This window comes from Pelobates fuscus, chromosome 4 (genome assembly GCF_036172605.1).
Source record: "Pelobates fuscus isolate aPelFus1 chromosome 4, aPelFus1.pri, whole genome shotgun sequence".
Lineage (NCBI taxonomy): Eukaryota > Metazoa > Chordata > Amphibia > Anura > Pelobatidae > Pelobates > Pelobates fuscus.
This window is the reverse complement of record NC_086320.1, coordinates 191,011,320-191,023,784: the sequence shown is the minus strand read 5'-3', so window position 1 is coordinate 191,023,784 and position 12,465 is coordinate 191,011,320.

Sequence of the window (12,465 nt, the reverse complement as noted above, 5' to 3'; positions counted from 1 at the left end):
TGACATGCATGTGGCGGAGCTGCAATATTAAATTCCACGATCTCCGCTGGTACAGAAGGTAATCCACAGTCAAGCGCTGAAAAGTAAGGCAATATCCCAAATCCCCCAGTAACCGGACGAAACACAGTTCTGGGAGTCAACTGACGTGTTTATTCCAAGCTCCAGTATTTATGCAAGTCCCCATTCAAGGTTTTTTTTACTGACATAGCAGGGGTAATACAGTAGGGGACTACATGGGGGACTTAACATTCTGAGCATTTCTCCCATCAGGCACTGCTGGATGAGAGGGATACTCCCACTGGAATACCCCGTTAAGTGGATTATCCCTCCGTGCAGCAGAAGTGGCGTTTTACATTAAAATATATAACTTTAACACTATTCACGTTATTTAGATGAACGGACGTTCGGTAGATAGCTGGGGTCTTAGTGCACCTTTCGTGGGAATACCGCTCACATCCCAGCTAAAACAACCGAACGCCGCACAAATTATACCTTGACATTGAGTTCGTCTAACAGTACCAAACACCGATGTGGAACCACAATAGGGAAAGACCGGAGCTCCCGAATGGCCTGGAAGACAAAGGATCCAAGATGGCCGACCGCTGCGTGGTCGGTAGTCGAACGATGGCCACATCACAAACACCTATGGGATCAACACATGAGTACAAGCAGCACACAAACTCAAAGCCGCCATCCTCCTCCTGGTCCAGCATCTTCAGCCACGTTAACCACTGCTGTCCTCCTTGCCCCCTCTCAACCATCCACCCCTCCGTCTCTCGCCTTGAGCAGTTCCTGCTCATCTGCCCACAGTCAGGTGTCTGTCAAGGACATGTTTGAGCATATGAAGCCAATGTCACAAAGTCACCCCCTTGCCCGGCGTCTGACAGCTGGCTTGACTGAACTCTTAGCCCGCCAGCTTTTACCATACAAGCTGGTGGAGACTGAGGCATTCAAAAAATTTGTAGCTATTGGGAAACCGCAGTGGAAGGTACCCGGCCGAAATTTCTTTGCACAAAAGGCAATCCCCAACCTGTACTCGATTGTGCAAAAGGAAGTAATGGCATGTCTGGCAAACAGTGTTGGGGCAAGAGTCCATCTGACCACTGATACCTGGTCTGCAAAGCATGGTCAGGGCAGGTATATCACCTACACTGCGCATTGGGTAAACCTGCTGATGGCTGCCAAGCATGGAATGCGTGGCTCAGCAGAGGAGTTGGTGACACCGCTACGACTTGCAGGCAGGCCTGCTGCCACCTCCTCTACTCCTCCTAATCCATCCTCTTCCATAACCTCCTTGCCTGAGTCCTCTTCTGCTGCTGCGTCTTGCTCCACATCAACGGCACCCCCCCAGCTCCCCAGGTACTGTTCCACATCCCGGATACGGCAGTGTCATGCCATCTTGGGGTTGACTTGCCTGAAAGCAGAGAATCACACCGGACCAGCACTCCTGTCCACCCTGAACGCACAGGTGGATCAGTGGCTGACTCCGCACCAACTGGAGATCGGCAAAGTGGTTCGTGACAACGGAAGAATTTGTTGGCGGCATTGCATTTGGGAAAGTTGACACATGTGTGTAATCTGATCGTACAACGCTTTGTGCATAAGTACCCAGGCTTACAGGACGTCCTTATGCAGGCCAGGAAGGTGCGTGGCCATTTCAGGCGTTCCTACACGGCCATGGCACACTATTCCGATATCCAGCGGCGAAACAACATGCCAGTGAGGCGCTTGATTTGCGACAGCCCGACACATTGGAATTCAACACTCCTAATGTTCGACCGCCTGCTCCAACAAGAAAAAGCAGTTAACGAGTATTTGTATGACCGGGGTGCTAGGACAGCCTCTGCGGAGCTGGGAATTTTTTTGCCACGTCACTGGACGCTCATGCACAATGCCTGTAGGCTCATGCGTCCTTTTGAGGAGGTGACAAACCTAGTCAGTCGCACCGAAGGCACCATCAGTGACATCATACCATTTGTTTTCTTCCTGGAGCATGCCCTTGCGAAGAGTGCTGGATCAGGCCGTAGATGAGCGGGAAGAGTTTTGGTCACCATCACCACCAGAAACAGCCTTATCAGCATCGCTTGCTGGACCTGCGGCAATGCTGGAAGAGGATTGTGAGGAAGAGGAGTCAGAGGAGGAATGTGGCTTTGGGGAGGAGGAGGAAGACCAACCACAACAGGCATCCCAGGGTGCTCGTTGTCACCTATCTGGTACCCGTGGTGTTGTACGTGGCTGGGGAGAAGAACATACCTTCATTGAGATCACTGAGGAGGAGGAACGGGAAATGAGTAGCTCGGCATCCAACCTTGTGCAAATGGGGTCTTTCATGCTGTCGTGCCTGTTGAGGGACCCTCGTATAAAAAGGCTGAAGGAGAATGACCTGTACTGGTTGTCCACGCTACTAGACCCCGGTATAGCAGAAAGTGGCTGAAATGTTACCAAATTAAAACAAGTCAGAAAGGATGCAGCATTTGCAAAATAAATTAAAAAGTATGCTTTACACAGCGTATAAGGGTGATGTCACAGCACAACGGGAATCTAACAGGGGAAGATGTGAAAGTAATCCTCCTCCTCCCACGACCACGTCGGCAAGGACAGGACACTTTAAAGACGTGTTGTTGATGGAGGACATGCAGAGCTTTTTAAGTCCTACGCATCGCCACAGCCCTTCGGGATCCACCCTCAGAGAACGACTCGACCGACAGGTAGCAGACTACCTCGCCTTAACTGCAGATATCGACACTCTGAGGAGTGTTGAACCCCTTGACTACTGGGTGTGCAGGCTTGACCTGTGGCCTGAGCTATTCCAATTTGCGATAGAACTTCTGGCCTGCCCCGCTTCAAGTGTCCTGTCAGAAAGGACCTTCAGTGCAGCAGGAGGTATTGTCACTGAGAAGAGAAGTCACCTAAGTCAAAAAAGTCTAGATTACCTCACCTTTATTAAGATGAATGAGGGATGGATCCCGAAGGGACTGACAGTGGGCAATACATTCGTCTAAAAAAGGCCTGATGAGATGAGCTGCCTTGGGCTAAAAATGGTGACCCTATGTAGGAGGAACAGTCCCTATTCTGCTCTGTGTCTGTGTGTATCAGGGTCCCTGAGGACAGGTGTCAATCCATATCTGCCAAGTGACCCTATGTAGGGGGAACAGTCCCTATTCTGCTCTGTGTCAGTGTGTATCAGGGTCCCTGAGGACAGGTGTCAATCCATATCTGCCAAGTGACCCTATGTAGGGGGAACAGTCCCTATTCTGCTCTGTGACACTGTGTATCAGGGTCCCTGAGGACAGGTGTCAATCCATATCTGCCAAGTGACCCTATGTAGGGGGAACAGTCCCTATTCTGCTTTGTGTCAGTGTGTATCAGGGTCCCTGAGGACAGGTGTCAATCCATATCTGCCAAGTGACCCTATGTAGAGGGAACAGTCCCTATTCTGCTCTGTGTCAGTGTGTATCAGGGATCCTTAGGATAGGTGTCAATCCATATCTGCCAAGTGACCCTATGTAGGAGGAACAGTCCCTATTCTGCTCTGTGTCAGTGTGTATCAGGGTCCCTGAGGACAGGTGTCAATCGATATCTGCCAAGTGACCCTATGTAGGGGGAACAGTCCCTATTCTGCTCTGTGTCAGTGTATATCAGGGTCCCTAAGGACAGTTGTCAATCCATATATGCCAAGTGACCCTATGTAGGGGGAACAATCCTTATTCTGCTCTGTGTCAGTGTGTATCAGGGTCCCTGAGGACAGGTGTCAATCCATATCTGCCAAGTGACCCTATGTAGGGGGAACAGTCCCTATTCTTCTCTGTGTCAGTGTTTATCAGGGTCCCTGAGGACAGGTGTCAATACATATCTGCCAAGTGACCCTATGTAGGGGGAACAGTCCCTATTTTGCTCTGTGTCAGTGTGTATCAGGGTCCCTGAGGACAGGTGTCAATCCATATCTGCCAAGTGACCCTATGTAGGGGGAACAGTCCCTATTCTGCTCTGTGTCAGTGTGTATCAGGGTCCCCGAGGACAGGTGTCAATCCATATCTGCCAAGTGACCCTATGTAGGGGGAACAGTCCCTATTCTGCTCTGTGTCAGTGTGTATCAGGGTATCTGAGGACAGGTGTCAATCCATATGTCAAGGTGTCAATATGTCATATGTCAGGTGTCAATCCATATCCATTGTGATTTAGGAATGTTAGGTGATGTATGCCCTTTATGGATTAAAACCAGACTCTGCATCAACTGTGTAATTTTCCGTGGGAGTTTTGCCATGGATCCCCCTCCGGCATGACACAGTCCAGGTGTTAGTCCCCTTGAAACAACTTTTCCATCACTATTGTGGCCAGAAAGAGTCCCTGTGGGTTTTAAAATTCGCCTGCCCATTAAAGTCAATGGCGGTTCGCCCGGTTCGCCGGTTCGAGAACGTTTGCGGAAGTTCGCGTTCGCCGTTCGTGAACTTAACATTTTATGTTCGTGACATCACTAATTACATGCAAAGCAAGATAGTTCAAGCCGTGATTTGTCATAAGTGTGATGATTATGGATTAAAAGCTCATGAAAACCCCAAATCCACAATCTCAGTAAATTAGAATATTACATGCAATCAATAAAACAAGGAGTGTACATAGAACAATATAGGACCTCTGAAAAGTATAAGCATGCATATGGACTCAGTCCTTGGTTTGGGCCCCTTTTGCAGCAATTACTGGCTCAATGCAGCGTGGTATGGAAGCTTTATGAAAACTGCAATATTTACACTTGCAGGGTTAAGGGTAGTGGGAGTTGGCATCCAGACCACTCCAATGGGCAGAAGTGCTCTGGGTGCTTGGAGTGTCCCTTTAAGCTGATCAAAACACGACAGCATGACCTAGTGGCTTAACTCCTCTCCTCAAAGAATAAAGGGTAAAGACAGGACTGAAAGTCTACTGGCAGCCACTCTAGCCAGCTAGATTCAGAACTACCAATCCACAGAGCGCAAAGTGTCTAATGATGTGCTAGCACTACACTCGTTGTGGAAATTACAAGCACTCTTATTATACATGCACACCTGACAAAAGTCCTGTATTAAGTGGACAGTCCTGAAATCAGGTTCCAATCTCATGAAATCCAAGACTGTTGGGAGACGTGTGTTATGTATGATGTTAAATTCCTGTTAGGTGTGAAATGATTGCATTTGTATTTTAATGTGAGTTGAATAAATGTAGGATACATATGTTATTGGAAGCTAATTTGTCATTGATTTGAGATACAACTCCTGCAGTGATGAAACTTACTGGAATTAGGTATTTTAAATACATTCCTAATTAATGTATTGGAATAACTGAATTCATGTTCATGTAAAAATAATAATATTAATAATAATAAAATTAGTACTATTAATATTATTAAAAATTAAGTATGTTACACACAAATCTGAAAAATATTGTTACAGAAGCATAGTAATATAAATAAAATGATCATTCTTAATTATTGCTTGGAAATCCTTTGCAGAGAATAGGTGTTCATGGTGTAAAAATTTGGTTTGTCTGAATCAATTTGTCAGAAAAAAAATTAGATTTCAGCAATTCAGGATTTGTCCATGTGACATCTTTTTTTGGACAAATTGCAGTGAAAGAGAGACATAACTATTGAATAAGATGTGCCTATTGAACATCTCTTGTAATTTTATACTACTTCCAGCAGCAGGACTGGCATATATTTTATAAATTCAATATATTCTAAAACAAACCAACTGTTCCTACAATGTAAAATGTGTGACAGTCATTAGAGAGTCGTTGCTTACTCTGTGAAGTGAGAATGACGGTTGGCTTACTTTGGGAATCTGGTTGTTTGCGACCACGTTTACCATTTATTGTATACCTGTTATACATATTATTAAGTGTTTTTTTTTTTTTTTAGGATAAACTTCACGTTTAAATCTTAGTGACATATGACTGCAAAAAATGATATGTCAAATATATTATATATATATGCAAGCTATTTTATTTGATTTAATCTAATGCACATTTTAACAATGTACTTTGTTTAGTTGGCACTTTTTGTGCACCATAAAAACATAAAAGAAAACATTTTGACAAAGGTGACTCCAAGTTTAGGACAGGTTAGGCTAGCAACTTTTTCTTCAAGAATATATCTAGAGTTCTAGTGAAGATCAAAAGAGAATCCATTTAGATTTAGCTTGATGGATATTGACTGGCACAGGCACAGAGGATCCAGAGATGATGCAAATGCTTTGATAGTCACAATGAAGTTTGATATAATATGCCAAGATCTGCTTCAAAGAATATTTCTTTCTTTCGTTGGCAACACAATTAATAGCTTAAGGATGATCCATCTGCTCCAGCAGAATGTATAAATAGGGCTAATTAACCAACTTTTCCTTTGGGCAATTATTCTGCTGCAACACTGTTTAAAAACAGTTACAATGTATGCAATCAATGAGGCCTTAAAATGAAAAGGTGCAGCAGCAATAACAGTATATGTGATATGAGAATTTGTTACTTTAATTCAAAATATATTTACAGACATTCTAGAAAGTGCATTACAATTTATATTTTAGCGAAAATGTATGATTAAACAATGCAAAGTTTTATTTTTTTTGTGTAGCTCAGAAATGCTAAAATAAAATAAAGTGTTTCTATTTCTAAGATTTAAGAGATTTAACACTCTAAAAGTTCAGACTAATTACTTCCAACCTCTTCTCTATTAAGTGTTTTTGTAGAAAAAAACGAGCATATACGATATCCGAGGCCTAGTTAGCACATAGACTTTAAAAAAAATCACATGTATATAAAGACTGCAATTTATGGATGCCTAAAAATAAATAATGTAACGTTACAGAACTTAAATGTTTCATGGACTTATTGATCCTTTTCGGAAGTATGGAAGTAGCCTACTTGTGCCATATTGTCAATACTTGTACCATATTCCTTGCCTTTAAAACATCTTGCTAATTCTAAATTATAAGCAAATCAGATAATATAATGGTATGGTTGTTATTATGCTTTGAGTCTTTGGTCATTTATTCACTAAGGATGGGTAATCTCCACCCTTGCAGTCTATCATTGCAGCCTAAGTTTGAACAGTTATGAATGGATGATGAGGAAATAATCTTAAAGTGATTGCAGTGAGCCTGCCAGCAGAAACCCCATATTATATTGCATTTCTCAAAAAATGTTTTTGACAAAAAATGAGGGGAAACAGAACCCAAACATACTTTGCACCATCACCACTACAATGAACTGATATTGACTACAATTGAGCATCTTTATGCCACCACGCTCATGCAGTTTTGTTTCTCTACTTCACTGGTGCCACTGATTATGCACTCCATGCACTGATTAAACCATAGATTTTTTTTTTCATTTTAAACATTCTTTGTTACTGTAGCGGAGCTCACTGTACCCCAGCTGGGTACCTTGGCCAAGGACCACTTATTAGCTGGAACCAGGGGAAAACTTCAGGCGATAATTGCGTTAAAGACGGGTAAGCTAGTTATCTGCCAGGAACAGAGAGGCAAACACAAAAAACATAAAACATAAAAATACCCCAAAGCATCATAAAAACATACAATAACCTCACAAACAATACATCCCCAAATAGCCCAAGTTCTCCAAATAGAGCTCAGATCCATGCAGTGTAGGGGTAACGCCATCATGTTAAAGTTCTGACCGGCCGTGCACATGGTCATATGCCCAAAATAGTTTCAGGGCATTTGGTACTTTTGCCGGACAGCTTTTGGGAGCGCATGTGGCCGCAATACAGGGTGCTTTGCCTGGCTCTTAGGTATCTTTTGTTCCCCTTAATCTCAGACACCTTCCCTCTAAAAAGCGCTCTCCGGGCAGGTTTCAAAGTGGTTCAAAACCGCAAACCAAGTTGTCCAGGAACTGTACGGTCACATTATGCCGAAAACAGTTCCAAAACATTTGCGGCTAAGTCCTGCTTAGGTGACCAGGAGCCCATGAAGTCCTTGTCCCAAAATGAGTTCCATAACAGTTGTGGCTAAGTACCACTCGGTCTATTCGTGGGTTTGGTTCATGCGAACGGCCGACAGAGAGCTAGCGTTCAGTTGCATTCACATGAAGGGAAAGTGTCAAACCAGGACACCCAGGGAAAGCTAATGACAGCTGGGCAGGGTAACTCCCAAACGATGTCCCAGACCTGGACCAGAGTCAGTGGGCAGGAGGCCAGCTTCCACACTACTCCAGGAGTCCATGGCAAACGTGCGTGGGAAGGAGCATTTGTCACAGTTATATTGCAAACAAATTGACTTCTGTAAAGTATGCATAAATAAATACTGTAAAGTGTAATTGTTAATTGGAAACCCTGTGAGCATGTGTAATGGTATTGATTGAGATTATAATTTTAATGTTAATAATATATTATTATTATTTTATTATTTATATAGTGCCATCAAATTCCATAGCGCTGTACAATAGGTGGACTGATAGACATGTGATTGTAACCAGACAACTGGACATACAGGAACAGAGAGGCGGAGGGCCCTGCTCAATGAGCTTACATTCTAGAGAGAGTGGGGTATAGTGACACAAAGGGTTAAAGTAGGGGTACGAAGTAGGTTGTTAGAAAAGTATTCAATGAGGGCTTAGTAGGTAATTGTTGACAGTTGCAGGAGAGGAGTCATGGGGGTGGGTGATAAAAACCTGCTTTTAAACAGTTTAACTGATATGCTTTCTTGAAGAAGTGAGTTTTCAATGTTTAGGCAGCGATGCTTCGAGGTAGAGGTGATGGTAGCGCCATTGACTTGGAGGGAGACAGACACAGGAGTAGTAACACTTAAGAGAGGAAAGAACAGAAGTTCTGTTTAGGACAGGTTGAGTTTAAGGAAGTGAGCAGCCATCCAAATCGCAGAGAGGCAGTCAGAGACACAAGGTCAGGAGAGGACAGGTAGATTTGCGTGTCATCCACATAGAAATGATAACAGAAGCCAAAGGAGCTGATGAGTTTACCAAGAGAGGCAGTATCGATAGAGAACAGTATGGGACCAAGGACAGAACCTTAGGGGATGCCGACAGAGAGTGGTTGGGGGGAAGAGGCAGAGTCAGATAAAGAAACACTGAAAGAGCACTGGGAGAGGTAGGAGGAGCACCATGAGAGAGCAGTATCCCATAGACCAAAATTATGGAGAATGTGAAGAAGCTGTTGATGATCAACAGTGTCAAAGGCAGCAGAAATATCAAGGAGAATTAGGATAGAGTAATGGCCATGAGATTTAGCAGCAATTAAATAGTTGGATACTTTGGTCACACCTGTTTCGACAGAATGACCAGTGCAGAATCCAGACTGAAGGGGGTCAAGCAGAGAATTGGATTAGAGAAAGTCAGTCAGTCTGGTGTACACAACTCTCTCAAGGATATTGGAGGCAAATCGAAGTAGAGAGATAGGGTGGTAGTTGGATGGGGAGTTGGGATCAATGCTGGGCTTTTTTAAAATTGGGGTTACAGTTGCATGTTTGAAGGGTGAGGGAAATGTGCCAGAGGAAAGGGAGAGATTGACAATTTTAGTGAGAGGAAGAGCAAGAGAGGGAGACAAAGTGCAGATGAGATATGTTATATATATTATTACTACAGATTAAACAGGTGTTTCAGAGTGCACACTGAATTTTGGTAACGCAGGATAAACTGCAGGGTATGTAGATGAGGTTTTTATGGTTTCTGGTTGTCTTAGTGTGAGCAGATGAGATGAAGGGCCCCGGGTTGACTGAGCAATGTCCTGGATTGCAGTAGGGAACTATTAAAACTCAGACTGTGGAAAGACAGAGAGGATAGGGTCAAAAAGGCCTGAAATAAAACTATGGAATGGAGATGCACAGATGAGGTGAGGATTGGTCAAGCAAGACCATTCGGGTGGTTATCAATAAAATGAGGGGGGGGGAGCAGAAATAACAGAGAAAGTCTTTAGAGATAAGCAGATAGTTGAATAACATTTAAGTTAACAAACCAACAATGATGAGTAGGGCAGGAAACAACTACAAAATATATGTATGTAAAAAAGCATATAATTTCAAACACCTCAAAAGTACATTTCCAATTTCAAAAGGGGTTGATTGGATTGCATGGAATGTCGTAGCTTACAACCCCAGTTCCTCTTTGAAGATGGACAACAGCAGAGCTATTCTGCAGGGTGTGGGGAGTCACACAGAAGTGTCCTGGAAGTCTGAGCTCACATCTGCCATTTGTTTGCCTCTCAGATAGGAAGCCTTTTTGTATGGTAATGATCAAGCCTTCCAGAAACAGGAAACCCTTGATTCAGTACCATATCCAAAAGAGACATTTGCTTAATCTAATTATCCCCCAGGCACTAGAGTTACAGATCATAAAACGTAAATAATTAAATATAAATCCCTCAAATATAGGAACCCTAAAAATAAACCAGGGAAATCACATGAACAGAATATTTTCACAGGCTTTTTACAGGGCCCATTTATAGGCATGACACTCAGTAACAGCATTTTCGTCACACCATCTCCTGGGCGTCTGTATATTAACAGTATCCAGAATCCTCTATCTATTGGCAGCTACGCATTCAAAAGATCGGGGTTTGTGGACTGATATTGGTCTGGGATTTAAGGATGATTTCACACAGATCATAACTCCACCTCCCTTGCGATCTTGTCTTGGGCAGTGAATAGCTGCCTCTAGAATAGGCCCTGCATTTTCATCTAGCCACGATTCTGTAATGCACGCTAATTTGCATGTCTCAATAAGGTCGGTAATAATAGCGGTTTTGTTTCTTATTGATCTGGCATTGCACAGGACTGATCTGATAGGACAGTCTTGGGAATCTGAGGTTTTGCTCTGTACTTTGGAAACAGTGTGTCTTCTAATGGGGATCACACAAAGTGGTTTCCTTGATTTGGTAGTGCAGTTTTTGTGGCTTCTAGGTTGAATCACTTTAATTGGGCTTGCAGGTGGAGCAGCTGTGATAGTGTCAGGAGATTGAACTTTAAGTTTTGATATTCCTCCACGACAGCCCCTGTCAGTCCCTTTGAAGATGCCAAGAGATTTTAGGGTAACCACTAGCGAGGAATTAAGGTGCAGCGACCACTTTTTTGAGGTCTTAGGGAATACAGATATGAGGGAGTATAGGTGGTCATTCCCTCAGCAGTGAAGGAGTTAAAATTGCTTCTAGTTTTTGTAGGGATGTTAGCAGTGGGAGCATTACAATGCCCTGCTCTATAGGAATCAGGAGTGAGGTGTGAGATTTTGCACTTCAGGCTGGATTGTAGATAAGAGAGCATGCAGGCAGGTCAGATTACAGAAGTTCAAAACCAATGTGTTTTAGTGAAATAGTTTTCATCAATGAGTTTTCTGGGTGTTTAGAAATGAAATCTGACAATTACTAAATGGATGATCAAATCCAAAATCCAATTTACAGATGGAGGCGAGTCGTTTTTTTTTCAGTTTAAACGTACCTTGTTTGTGGTGTTCAGCTGAAGGTATCTCTTCCTGGTAGCAACATGGTCCAGTTGTAGGTATATTTCAATACGTTGGGTATCTCAGTTTAGTAATGCCATCCGTTCAATTTTGGTAAATCCAGTTGTGTGATATGTGATCCTGAATCTTGTAGAAATGGTTAAAATAATGTTTTTATGATATTCAGACTCACAATTTCAATCATACTGTTTTTTTTCATGTTTTTTTTTTTTTTTGAAAATGGGACGGCCTGATAGTTTAGATACATCTCTCTGTAAATATGACAGAAATGTATTTTCAAATAATGTTAAAATGTCATAAGAACCAACATACTAAACAACATTCTTTATGTGTCCAAATAGTAAATAATCTCTTACTAAGTACTATTTTTATTGCATTTCATTTGGATTTTAATGCATGAAAGAAGTTATTGCCTCTGTCACTTCATTTATTAAAATACTCTGCTATTTCATTATCATTTAAGCTTAGATAGAAATGATACTGAAATAGCTGAAAATTGAATTCTTAATTATTTTTTAATGTATATTCCCATTTGCCCCCATTTTTTCGCTGATATGTACTGTTGGAGTGTTACAAAGATGTAATGAACTTCTAAGATAAATCAAGCATTTAGCTGATGAAATAATAACGAGAAAGTAGTTTTAACAAAAAATAGAAAATGTAACACAACTAAGAGCCATGTTATCTAATCTTTGTATATTGCAACTTTTTTTTTTTTCAACTGTGTAAGTTACATTTATATTGATCATGGATAGTGAATATGAAGGATACCCTGTATCCTATATACCCTGTGTGCCACATACTCTGAATGTGGGATATGCAATTAAAGGGTGAGTAATCAAAGTCTGCAGCTAAAAAATCATGTTAGTATACATAACACTGCTCTTAGCTACTTATCCTTCCCTAAACCACAAGCATGTTCTGTCGTGGCCCCTACAATTTTCTGAAGACATGCGTCTATTCTCTGTTCGTACTCTGTCAGGCATGTAGTAGTTAAAATCAATCTTATATTATAAA